At 50.6% G+C, this 12,841-nt stretch overlaps 2 long non-coding RNA genes across 2 annotated transcripts; both read right to left on the bottom strand.

The window, feature by feature from the left end:
• Positions 1-248: 248 nt before the first annotated feature.
• On the bottom strand, positions 249-5,421 carry LOC123643382. Its single transcript, XR_006736774.1, has 3 exons — positions 4,772-5,421; positions 4,415-4,497; positions 249-459 (listed from the first exon to the last, which is right to left on the bottom strand). It is a non-coding gene; the product is annotated as an uncharacterized LOC123643382 (long non-coding RNA).
• Positions 5,422-7,178: 1,757 nt separating this feature from the next.
• On the bottom strand, positions 7,179-8,572 carry LOC123643485. The gene is made up of 3 exons (XR_006736808.1): positions 8,439-8,572; positions 7,342-7,476; positions 7,179-7,214 (listed from the first exon to the last, which is right to left on the bottom strand). It is a non-coding gene; the product is annotated as an uncharacterized LOC123643485 (long non-coding RNA).
• Between the last annotated feature and the right edge of the window lie 4,269 nt (positions 8,573-12,841).

Raw genomic sequence — 12,841 nt, 5'->3', positions numbered from 1 at the left:
CTGCAGCCGGTAGCTCTCTGCCCACCCCATGCACCCCCAACCCCCAACCCACTTCTTTTTTTCCCCTTCTCCACTTCTACCTTTGTTGCTATTTTCCTCGCATCTTCACTTCAAGACCAAAGCAGTTGGACTCTCTCCTAAAAACTGTTGCTCCTGGCCTTTCCACAGGCCCTTAAAGATAAGCATGTCCCTGTTACTGAAAGTTCAGTACTTGTCCCTGAGGCCGAATGAAGAATGAGGACAATTGGTTTGAGGAAAAGGAAGGAGAAGTTTATTAATTTGCCAGCAACTGGGGAGGGTGGCACTCTCATCTTAAAGTCTCAAAGAATCATCATCCTCCTTTAAGCAGAAATACAGAGCTCTTAAAGGGGGTTTTCAGCTTCAGGCTGTTGCTGTTTAATCATAGCGTCTCCAGTGAGAACAGTGACCTCTGTCCAGACAATTCTGCTGAGCCGTCTCCTGTGGGTTAAGATACAAAGAACAAACATTTTTCTACCCCTTTGATTACTGGCCTCCAGCAGGAATGCAGGTTTTAATTCCCCAAAATGGCAAGGCGTTTTAAACGATGTGAACTAAAATGAAATCTGTAGAGTCCCCCCACCCCTCGTACCTGCTGACAGAATAGACCCCCTCTTGGCCAAGGGGATACCCTAAAACTGAGCTGATGGCCATGAGAAGAGAGGTCAGACCTGACTCATCACACCCCCTTCCCTTCGCAGGGACATCCTCTGTAGCTCATTGACAGGCCTAAGGCTGTCCAGGACAAAACTGCAGGACCTCAATTGTCACAAGTACATAGCCAGTAGCTTATCTTTGATTAAGACTTTCTTCTCTTAACTTAAAACATTCCAAGCATTTAGACAAAGCTTCATTTCTTTAACCAATTACAAGTCAAAGAGTCTTTAAACCCACCTGTAACCTGTGAGCCCCCACTTTGAGATGTCCCACTTTTTCAAGCCAAACCAATGTATGCCTTCCATGTATTGATTTATGACTTTACCTGTAATTCCTGTCTCCCTAAAATGTATAAAACCCAACTGTAACCCAGCCACAGCAAGTCCACTTGCTCAAGGCTTCTTGGGCGTGGCTCTAGGTCATGGGCCTCAAATTTGGCTCAGAATAAACCTCTTTAAATTATTTTACAGAGTCTGGCTTCCTTTCCATTGATAAGAGACAACTTGTAGAACATTTTGCCCTTTTTCAGACCCTTACTTCTGCTACATCCCCAGATTTAGTGGGAGGATCAAGTTCCAGTGGCCAGCTGCCATTAACAATGGTTTCATAACAAAGCAGGTGACAAAGGAGCCACTCATTCAAGGAGCCTTTGCAAGGGACCTTCCAGGGAAATCACAGGGGCCTGGAGGTAGGTTTCTGGGAAGCCAACACAGCTTAAGCTTCTGGCCAGAACCTGGGAGGAGCTTGAGCAATGCGTTAATATAGTCACGTTTGGGGAAATTTTTGCAAAAGTAAGATAATTTGTATTTTTCTCTTATGTTGGGCCACAGAAACTGACACCCCACAATACAGTACTTGGGCATGCTGAATGCTTTGAACTGAAGAAAACTGAAAGACCTCAGAAATAGGCCTTAGAACCAGGTCTCTCTGACCTTCCCCTGACACTCCCATTCCCTCCAGCCCCCACTGTGTCCTCCTTTCCTGCACCTGGAGGAAACCTCTCCAGGATTTCCTTATCTGACTAAGAAAGCTTCGTTCCAAAAGAAATGCGATTGTCTTAAGACCCCCTCCCTAGGAATCTCATCAAATAACCAGGAAAGATGAATGAAAGCCCGAAAGTCATCACCAGGCCCTGACTGACTTTCCACCTACCAGAGACGACCTGCAGGACTTCACCTGCACAGTCAGACGGCCTTCGTTCCCAGCTCAGTTCTCCGCCCCTGCCCACCGCCTCCGCGGGGCTCAGAGGATCCCTGTCAGTTACCCACGTGGCCCAAGCCCTGCCCTGTGGAGGAGGATGTGCAGGCGCCTGGCCCCCACGGGGCACTCCCTCCTGCAACTGCCCCTTGCTATGCCTGTTAAATAAGCCTGTGTGCCTTTTGCTCCTTTTAATCTGACTTTTGTCAGTTCATTTTCAGTGAATCTTCAGAGGGAGAAGTGTAACCGGCTCCCACTGAACAAACCTCAATGACCCTTATATAATCCTCTCCCTTCACTACTTGACCTTTGGAGTTGTTTCCCAGAAATGGTGGGTTTTCTGCAGGACAAAGGAACGGAGATTCTGAAGGCCCCTGGGCAGACTTCCTGATGCCAGGACCCACTGTCCCCCACACCCTGCCCCCGGTGCCCGTGGCCCCTTGCCAGCTACACCACACCCGCCGGCCTCCGAACGCCTGGGGCCTCCCTCAACTGGGGGTGGATTTGAGGCAGCTTCTCCCCTTCCCCCGACAAGACAAGACATCTGTCACATAGAAAACTGCGTTCTTCCCTGGCAGTCCTCCCTGTCTCAGTACTGCAACGGGCAACTGGACCTAGACTAACACCCCCTTGTGGTTTCAACAGCAGAAGGGGAAGCTTTCCCTCTTCGATCTTACGCTGAAAAAGGGCCACCAAATTTTATAAGGTATGACCCCTCAAAACTATTAGTCACCTGAATGTATTATATATTTATATACTTACACTAGATACATATATACTACATACATATATATTATATACCATATATTAACATTATATGCTTGTATATACAGTATATATGTGTATGTATATAATAATAAAGAATCTTCCAGTGAGTTCTTTCAAGGAAAATAAAGATTTAAATAAAGACTATTATTTTTTACATTTTGATTTGTTTTCAAACAGGGGCTGAAGGTGGGAGGAGCAGCCTTGCAAGAATAACAGGAAAATACCCACCCCCCGTTTCCCCAGCACCAGTTACAGACCACTTCTGCGGGTTCTCTCGCTAAGGAACCGGCAGGAGTTCTGTTTTGCACAACCTCTGAAGAAAGCTGAATGAACAGAAAAGAGACGTAAATCTCTCTCTTTCAAACTGTTTTTTGAGACTCTGCTTTACCAGAGGTCCTGAGTAAACAGCAGGAGAAGAGCTCCAGCCTCAACCACGTCTCAGGATGAGGACGGAGTCGCATCTCCTGTGATAATCCCTTCTCCAAGGAAAGGCAGGAAACCAAGTCTTGGACTTTGACATCCGTGCAGTTTTTGTCATCTACCTGCTGCCGCTTTTGTTCTCCACTGACGGCCATCACTGTTTTTTTCTCTCTTCATCCCCCTTAAAATCAGCAGCCACCCGGCCTCGCTGCTGGAGCCTCTCCTCTTTCTTTGGGCTGCCACGTGTCTCCCTGCCCTCTGCCCCCTCTTCTCTCTTTCTCCCTTTCTCTCTCTCTCTCATTCCCACCGTCCTTCTAAAAGACAAAATAAATTTTACTTTTTTGTTTAATCTCTGAGTGAGAAATCTTCCTCCACCCGCACCGTGAGCACCTGCCAAGCTTTCCACCCTAACAGAAGGAAAACCAAGCTGAAGGCCTATTAGCAACTCGCCCCGAATCTTCTGCGCAAAGTTCCAGACTGAAGGAAGCTTTTATCCTTTTCTTTTTTGGTTGTTTTGTTATTGTTGTTGTTAGTTTTTTTTTCGGGGGGGGGGGGAGTGTTGTTTGTTTGTTTTTTAACATTACTAGATTCTTCCTGGTTTTTCTAATCCAAAACTTCCTTCTCTGGCTTTCTCTTTATGGGACACGGCATAAACCCCCACAGTCAGGGTGGTGCCTAGGCATGCAGTTGAAATACAGCTAAAATGCACAGTCTTCGGCCGAAGGAAGAGACGGAAAAATAGAACTAACCCAAGGCATGGCTTAGAAATACCATATACACACAGCATGCTGTTGGTCCCATTTTTCACATCCATTTCTGGAATGTTAAATCAAGGAACAAATATTGTTCAAGTTAACTGTCTTCCAACCTAAAATGATGTTCATTTTGTCCTATTCTCCAACATGCTGCCTCACTCAAGAAAATAAAAATCATTTTCATCCTCAGTTATTCCATTTAAAATATTCTCTTCCTAACTAAATTGATCAAGTGTTAAATAAAGCTGTTTTCCAACATTTCTAGAATAATTCAAAGAAAAATTTTGTGTCTCTTCACTATACCTTTTCTTAGAAGAATTTGTAGGCTATGAGCAAGTTATTCTCATTGCTCCCCTTTCTATGGAGAGCTTACGTTTGCTAGGCTAGGTAATAAAACCAACGAGATAGTGAAAACCCAGGCAAGAACAAGACCCTAAGAAGTTACACAGAAAGGCCTCCCCATTCTGGGATAGCCTACAATCCATGCTGCCTCCCCCTCCCACAAGAATCTCAAAGCTTGACAGGACCGCGAGCAACATAGGACCTTCCCAGAGCCGAGCTGAAGGTCCAGAATCTGCCGCTCCCGTCCAAATGCAAACCTTTGGAGCTCCAGGGCCAATGTTATGTGAAAGACAACTGGACACGTGAGCAGCATCTGAGGAAGTCATCGTCTGCTCTATTTCTACAAGAAAGAGGAGAACCGGAAATAACAAGGGCAACTGGCATTTACTGAGCAAGGCGCTATGCTAAACTAAGTGTTTTTCATACATTCTCATTGGACCCTCAAAACAAAATCCCAGAGAACTATTACTAAAAAAAAGAAGAAGAAAATAACAAGTGTTGCTAAGGATGTGGAGAAATTGGAACCCTTGTGCATTGCTGGTAGGAATGTAAAATGGTGTAGTTGCTGTAGAAAACAATATGGTAGATTCTTTAAAAATGAAACATTGAATTACCATATGACCGGCCCAGCAATTCTGCTCCTGGGTATATACCTAAAAGAACTGAAAACAGAGACTTGAACACATGCTGTTACACCCAGGTTCACAGCAGCGTTATTCACAGTAGCCAAAAGATGGAAACAACCTAAGTGTCCATCCATGGATAAATAAAATGTGCTATGTCCATACAGTGGAGCATGAGTCAGCTTTAAAAAGGAAGGAAATTCTGACACGTACTACACCCTGGATGAATCTGGAAGATGTTACATTAAGCGAGATAAGCCAGTCACAAAAGGACAAATATTGTGTGATTCCACTTGTATAGGTACTTAAGAGTAGTCAGATCCACACAGACAGAAAGTGGAGTGGGGGCTGCCAGGGGCTGGGGAGGGGGAGATAGGAGTTGGTGCTTACCGGGCATGGAGTTTCAGTTTGGGGAGATGAACAGAGTCCTGTGGATGGATAGTGACGACCGTGTACAACAACGGGAATGTACTAAATGCCACTGAACTGTACACTTGAAGCCTTCGAATGTGGGGCGTTATGCCCATCTTGGCCTCTTGGGGCATAGGATACTGCCTGACCCGAGCTGGTTCAGCTCCTGGTTTCAGTTCAATACAGAGAGGTGGCCGATGCTTTGCCCATCCTGCTCCCCCTGTCTCAGCCCAGGCTTCAGGAAACTCATGAAGCCAGTAGCTCATTTCCCCTTCCTGATTGATCTTCATGGGCTTATACAGTCGGTACTCGTCTGCCTGAGCCAAGGTCAGGATTTGAGTAACCCGGGGGCTACTGATAAGGTTGCCTTTATCATCAGTTATTATTATTCCTTCTTCTTCAAAGTAGATACGGGCCTTTAATTTTATGAGTATGTCCCTTCCTAATAATGGGGTGGGGCATTCTGGAATGACCATGAAAGCATGACTCACTTGCCCCGAGCTTAAATCTAACTTTCGTTGAGTGGTCCATTGGTAGGGCTTAGTTCCAGTCGCCCCCTGGACCCAGCTAGTCTTATTGGATAGTTTTCCAGTAGTTTTGGTAATCACCAAGTATTCTGCCCCCGTGTCCACCAGGAAGCTAACTGGGTTCCCCTCCACTTGCAAAGTTACCCTGGGCTCGGGGAGGGGCACCGAACCCCATCTCCCCTATTTGTCTTCATCCTGCCCTAGCACCATAACCTTTCCAGAGGGTCCAACCCCATGTCCCTCCTTCCTTTTGGGGCAGTTCTTAGCCCAATGTCCATGCTCCTTGCAGTATGCGCACTGATCCTTGCCTAGCCTCTCCCTCCGAGGTCATTCTCGGCCGTTTGCCCCTAACTGACCCCCTCCCATGGATGCAAGTAGGATCTTGGCCATCTCCTTATTTGCCTTATGCGCCTCACCTGCCTGGAATTTCCTATCTTCCTGTCTCATTCTTTCTAACTTCTCTTCCAGCGTCTCCCTATTGTTATAGACTTTTTCTGCCACTTCCAGCAGGTCTCTCAGAGTTTTCTCACCTAACCTCTCTATTTTCTGCACCTTATGCCTAATGTCTGGGGCTGCCTGGTTAACAAAAGCCATCATTACTGCCGCCTTGCTCTCTTCTGCAGTGGGATCTATGGGAGTGTACTGTCTGAAAGCCTCCATAATCCTCTCTAGATAAGCCGCTGGACTCTCCTCGGGCCCCTGCCGAATATCCCCTACCTTAGCCAAATTGGTCGGCTTCCGTGCCGCCGCTCGGAGACTGGCCATCAGAGTCTGGCGGTAGACCCAGAGACGCTCCCTACCTTCAGCCTCATTGTAGTCCCAGGGCAGCCGTTCAAGGGGAAAGGTCTGATTGACGACTCGAGGGTTGATGGTAGGCCTGCTGTCCTCTCCAGGGACTAACTTTCAAGCCTCCCCCTGGATTGGCTCCCTCTCCTCCGTGGTAAAAAGAACCTTAAGCAACTGTTGGCAGTCGTCCCATGTGGGCTGATGAGTGAAAAGGACAGAATCTAAAAGGTTAATTAGATCTCTTGGATTATCAGAGAAATTTGCATTTTGGGATTTCCAATTATAAAGATCACTGGTGGAGAAGGGCCAGTACTGACACGCCTGCTCCCCGTCCACTCCCGGGGGTCCCACGGCCCTCAAGGGAAGCGCCCTCACTGGTTGAAGATCTGGAGTTTGTCCAGTCCGTTGTCTAGTGCCATATGCCGGCCCCCCTGTCAGAGGTCCTGTCCCCCCCTGGGCCGCGGGAGCCGCAGGAGCCTCCTGGGCCGCCTGGGCCACTCTAGGATTGTAAGGAGGGGGTGTATGCCACTCTAGGTCTATTAAATCTGGATATAGACTAGAGTCTGGCAGCACAGGTGATCCTGTGGGCTGAGGGTCCTGCACCCCCCTTTTCTTTACCTCTTTGGTAACTAGGGCTTGTGTCTTCTTCCTCGATGCTGGCAGGAGGGTCTTTAGCCAAGGTGGCGGATCCTGGACCAAGTCTTGCCAGACTATAATATAGGGGGCTTGGTCAGGATGGCCATGATGACCAAAGACTACCCCTTTTATTTTCTCAATAAGCTCAGCATCGAATGCCCCTTCCCATGGCCATCCCACCCCAAAGGTCGGCCACTCCACCTCGCACAGGGTGATGAATTTCTTTTTCTTTACTTTTAGGGAAAGGCTGTGCGCCCTTTCCCTAACATCCTTAAAATGGCCCACAATAATGGACAGGGGAGTCGATGGTGTCTGTCCCATATCTGCGCAGCACTCCTGCAAGGAAACAGACACCGTTAGTTGGTCTGCTTTGGTGCCACCAGCTGATCTGGCATCACCGGTGAGTTCCTGCTGCCCGCTCTTGTTGCCCACTGTTTTTTTTTTATTTTTTTCTGGTTTCTTGCACAAAATGGGCAGCAGGTCTTGACCTTGATCAGATCCTGTTTTAGTTTTTTTTTTTTTTTCTTTCTGCGGCGGGGCCTCAGAGGATGCCCCGTCCTCCTGAGTCATGTGAGGAGAAAAAGGGTTATTAGTTACAAAGGGGGAATGAAAACATTTAAAAGACGTTGAATGACACAAAGCCACTAGAAAGGGGGGGGCAGTTCGCAGCCACACAAGGAGTCCCACCAAGAGCTAGTGCAGAAGTGTGAAGGCAGCCTTCTTTAGAGGTCCCCAAGATTGAGGGGTCACAGCATACAAGCCAATGCCAAGCAGTAGCGCCAACAGGGAAGGGAGCCCCCAAAGAACAATCTGTAACCAGGAGATTGTAAATCCAGAGATTGAGAGGGCCATAGAAAAAGGAGAAGCTGTTGGGCTGCTCCACTCAGCAGCACCTCGGCTCAGCAGACTCACCCACAAATCACATTCACCATTAGTCACACTTACAGACACTCCACACAGTAAGCATTAATTCCAATCACACGCCTGACCTAAGAGTCCGGACTCGTTTCTTGGTCTTTCTCTCACAAATTGGCCAATATCACTCAAAAGAAATCCACAAAGGCACAAACAGACAATACTAGACCGGTCCTGTGCTAACCATCTAAAACTCCGACAAACAGAAGCAGAATTTCCACCGAACGGCCCCGGACTTAACCCCTTGGGGTGCCTCCCGCTCGTTGGAAAACGCTTTCCGCCCAACGGCCCCAGACTTATCCCCTCTCTTAGGGTGCCTCCGGCTCTTGGAAAACAAAGGACAAACAAAGAAGCAACAAACAACAGAGATTTAAGCCGGCTACCGTTTGGATTCCTCATCAAAGGGCTCCACTTGGTTTCGCTTTCCCAAATAGAGTTTCCGCCCAGTGGCCCCGGACTTATCCCCCACTCGGGAGTGCCTCCCACCGTTTGGAAAAACAAAAGAGAAGCGGAACCACCTCGGGGGTGACGGACGTCTCCTGTCACTCCCGACCGGCGACCCACCAGCGCGTCACTTCCCAGGGCCCAGTTACCTACGCCGTATGGATTTTCAGTGCTTCAACTCCTCCTCGGATCCGGATTCTGTTCCGGGGGTTTTGGAATCCCGGACGAGCCCCCAAAATGTTAGAGCCGGTTCCCCTCGGCCCCGGGAACAGAAAGACAGAGTCACTGAGGCTGCAAAAAGGCAAAGGAGTTTTATTAACTAGCCCGAGCCAAGCCCAGAGCACCAACGCAGTGGTCTCTTTCCATGGGCAGGAAACCCCCACAGCGGGGGCGCATGTCTTTTATATTCTTTAGCAGAGCACTGCCCCGGGGCATGCCATCCCCCCTCCCTCCTTAATTCATTTGCTCCTTCAAAAGTGGCTGATTGTCTTGGCTACACTTAAGCTAGGTCAGCAAACCATGTTTACAGAAGCAATTAGGACCCGTTAGAATCAAAGAGAGCACACTTTTTTTTTTTAAACAATTCCCGTTCTTCATATTGCAGTCAAGTAAAACTTGGAGCAATTTGAAGCAGACATTACATTGAAAACTTCTGTACAAAAACTGCTGACCAGCATGTTGTATTATAATTAAGTGCAGATGGAAAGTTCATGTCTTCTCTTATATCCCAACCCCTCAGATGGTAGGAGGGTATCTGGGGGGTGTATTTTCATGTGTGCCTGTATACAGTGTGTTTGGATACATATGTGTATATGATTATGTGTATATGGGCATGTTTGTGTGTGTGTTTGTGTATATGTGTTTAGTTTGTATGTATGAGTGTATGTATACATGTTTGTGTGTGTTTGTATGTGTGTATTTGTGTGAGTGTATGTATGTTTGTGTGTATTTGTGTGCATGTTTTGTGTTGCACTTGTGTATGTTTGTGTTTGAGTACGAGTGTGTGTTTATGTTTATGTGTGCTGGTGGCTAAGTATATGTCTGTGTGAATGTATGTATATGTACTTGTCTATGTGTGTGACTGTGTATGTGTGTGACTGTGTCTGTGTGTGTGACTGTGTCTGTGTGTGTGACTGTGTATGTGTGTGTGACCGTGTGCGCTGCAGCGGCACCAGAGCGCGCTGGGGCCGAAGTGTTTGGGACGCAGGAGCGGGGGAGATGCGGGCCAGCCTCCCTCCGCGCTGTGCTGTTCAATAAGCGCATCTGCCTCGTCTGCCCCATCTACCCTGTGGCCTGAGGGGTGGCGGAGAGTGCAGGCCGCGGGGGGAGGACGTGCACTAAAAATGAGCCTTTTCCCTTCCAGCCTAGCCCTGTCCTGTTTCTAGACACCCCTAAGTCACTGAAGCCGGTTCCGCGTCGAGACGCTTCCCGTTCTGTGAGTGGGTCCGTCCACCCTTTCAACGCGCACGTCCTGGGCACCTTGCCACCGCCGCCAGCTGAGAGCACAGAACTGTTTCATGTTCTCCCAAGACTCCCTGTCGGTCTGGAGTCCAAGATCCTGTCTGTCTATGGACCAACGTTGCCACCCTGGATTCTGGGGACACACTGGAGTTTGGCCCAGGCCTGTGGGGTGCAGGAAACCCTGCAGCCACCCTGAGCACAGCTGCGCCTTGGGCTCGGGAAAGCCGAGCGCACTCTGCCTCCCACCAAGCCCAGGATCGGGACCCGCGGAGCAGCAGGAGGGGACCGGCGCAGGGCGGTGACAGGGGCCGCCTTTCGCCCCGCTCGCTCCAGGACGTGCTTGGCGTGGGGTCACGGCCCCTCCTCCGCTACGAGGCTCCCCTGCAGCACTGGGTTACAGGGCAAGGCCCGGTCCCCAAACAGAACGGAGCCAGTCTCGGCAGGGCTGAGGGCACAGGACGCTCCGCTGGAAGCCGCGCCGGGCAGGGGCACAGTCCAGGCCGGCAGCAGCCCGCGGCGGGTCCCCAGCACCCCGGGCCAGGCGCGTCACTGCCAGGTCCCCACCTCCTCAGAGGGCTCCTTTGAACTTTTTAAAGGCAGGAGGGAAAGCTCCCTTTTGACGAGCTCCGCTGCAGCAGGGGACGCGGCTGGGTGCAGGGGCCATGAGAGGCGAAGGCGCAGGGCCGCAGCCGGGGAGGTGCGGGCCGGGCCCCAGCGCCCCGCTCCCAGCGCTGGGGGGCGGGGGGCAGGGGCTCCGGGACAAAGGCAGGAAGCTCTTCCCAGGCCTCCCCGTTGGCGATGAGTCTGCTCTGACCCTCCTGCTGCAGAAGTCCGGAAAACCGCGGCTTGGGCCGGCTCCCCGTTGACGAGGTGCCGTGAGAAACATTGGAGGAAGCAGTTTGGGCGGTGGGCGGGGACGGCCGCTCCTCCCCCTCCAGCGGGGCAGCATTCCCGGTGCCTGTCACACCCAAGAGCCACACAGCTCCCTTGCAGGGATGTAGCCTGAGATCAACACCTTGGGTGCTACATCCCACAAGGCGGCCGACCCTCCCAGTGCGGCCAGGACTCAGGGGCTTCCTGGAATGCAGGATTGTCAGGGCTGAACCCAGGACAAGCTGGTCACTTTACCCACCCTGCCCTTATCCCTCCACTAAGAGACCTAGGCCTTCGAACGAAACAAACTAAGCTACCCCTGTGGACAGAAGGCATCAAGACCAGCCCTGCAGTTGCAAGACAGACCCAGCCTTGTTTGAAGTTTAGAGGCATGGAGCCTTCCAGACCTGTCCCCAACCAAACCACAGGTATCAGCCCTGGCCTACATGGCCCCCTGAACTGAGCCGAGCAGAGCCTGGGCGCTGAGCCTCACCCGCCTCCGACCCAGCTGGAGTCGCACCCTCGGCCCACGCAGCCATCAGCTCCGGCTTCCGGATCCCCAGAGCAGCCCTGCCCACAGCTGCCCAGTTAGGTGTCCGGGATGGCAGAGACGCCCTGCCCAGGGCGAGGTCCATAGGGCAGCACAGTTCTGCGCATCAGGTGTAAAGAACGCTCTTCCGGGGGTTTATCCTTGCTGACATCTCTTAGCCACCATGGGGCAGAACGGGGGTGAAAGTCAGCACAGTAGGAGGCTGGTGGCTAATTTTGCTTCAGGTGACCAAGGGGGCAGAGGAGGTGTGCAGCATGCATAGCCAAGGGGAGGTGGGGAAGGGCTCCCCTTGGCCTTCCTCTCCACCCTTCTGATTGCTCAGCCTCCCCCGGGCTAGCCCAGGCCCAGGCCTGGAGGCCCCTCCTACCCCAGGTGTGGGTCTTGGCCCTCAGATCCAGGGAATGGAGAGCAGAAGAGGAGAAGTAGAGCTGGGAGGGAGAGGAAAAAGAGGTGGGAGGGTCAGGGGAGAGAAAATATGGGGCCCCGACATTGCCTCCGGCAATTGTGTAAACACCCAGTGGCCAATATCGCTGCGTCTATCAGCTACAGGGAGACTCTTCCAACAATCCCAGGGGCCACGCTGGCTTCTGCCCCATTTTCACAAAGAAACTGCCTCCGGGAGGTTAAACACCTTGCCCAAGGTAACACAGCTAGCTAGTCTCTTGTGGTAGGTATAGTGGCTGCTAAGCTCCCAGCAGGTATAATCTGCAGCTTTCTGTCCTTTAAATTTCTATTTACATAAACACACAGAGATTCTCCAAGCCCAGGCAGTTTTCTGTCCACCTGGCAAGTCAGAACCCCGCGCCTGAGAGCAGGAACAGCTGATCGGCGTTCCCTGCCGGCTGCTCCGAGAGCAACTGAACAGTGCTAGGGTGGCAGCCAGGACCCGCGGGGACGCCTCACAAAGGACAGAAACCTGCAGCCATGCTGGAGACTGTTCTGTGCTCAGAATATTCTGGTGACATGAAAGAGAGGCGTGATTGTGCAAGGCTGCTTTCCTAGAGGAGCGCTGAGAGGATCCTTCCCAAGACGCAAGCGATCTTCCAGGCTGAGAAGCTGCAAGGGCAGGTCGATGGCACTCACACAGCCCGAGTTCAGAAAACCCAGGAAAGACAAGAAATGAGCTCTAATCCTTGACTAAAAACAAAAACAACAACAAACCCATACATAGATATATAGGAATCTCAGCAAAAACATTATCTGAGTGCTTATTTTGTGCCAAGCACCATTCAAAGAGCTTTGCATGTATTATCTCATGTAATCTTCACAGCAATCCTGTGGGAGACCATTAATTTGTCAGAAGTGGAAAATGGGGACAGAGGCAGGAATAACTTGTGCCAGGCTCACAGCCAGAAAGCGGCAGAGCCGGGACAGAGACATAAGCAAAGGCGTGTGGGAGGCAGGTCGCAGGTGGAGTTTCTCTTATCTGAAATGCCTGGGGCCAGAAGTGCTTCAGAT

This window comes from Lemur catta, chromosome 8 (genome assembly GCF_020740605.2).
Source record: "Lemur catta isolate mLemCat1 chromosome 8, mLemCat1.pri, whole genome shotgun sequence".
NCBI classification, from domain to species: domain Eukaryota; kingdom Metazoa; phylum Chordata; class Mammalia; order Primates; family Lemuridae; genus Lemur; species Lemur catta.
Note: the sequence above shows the minus strand (reverse complement) of the source record. Positions and strands in the feature narration are given on the sequence as shown.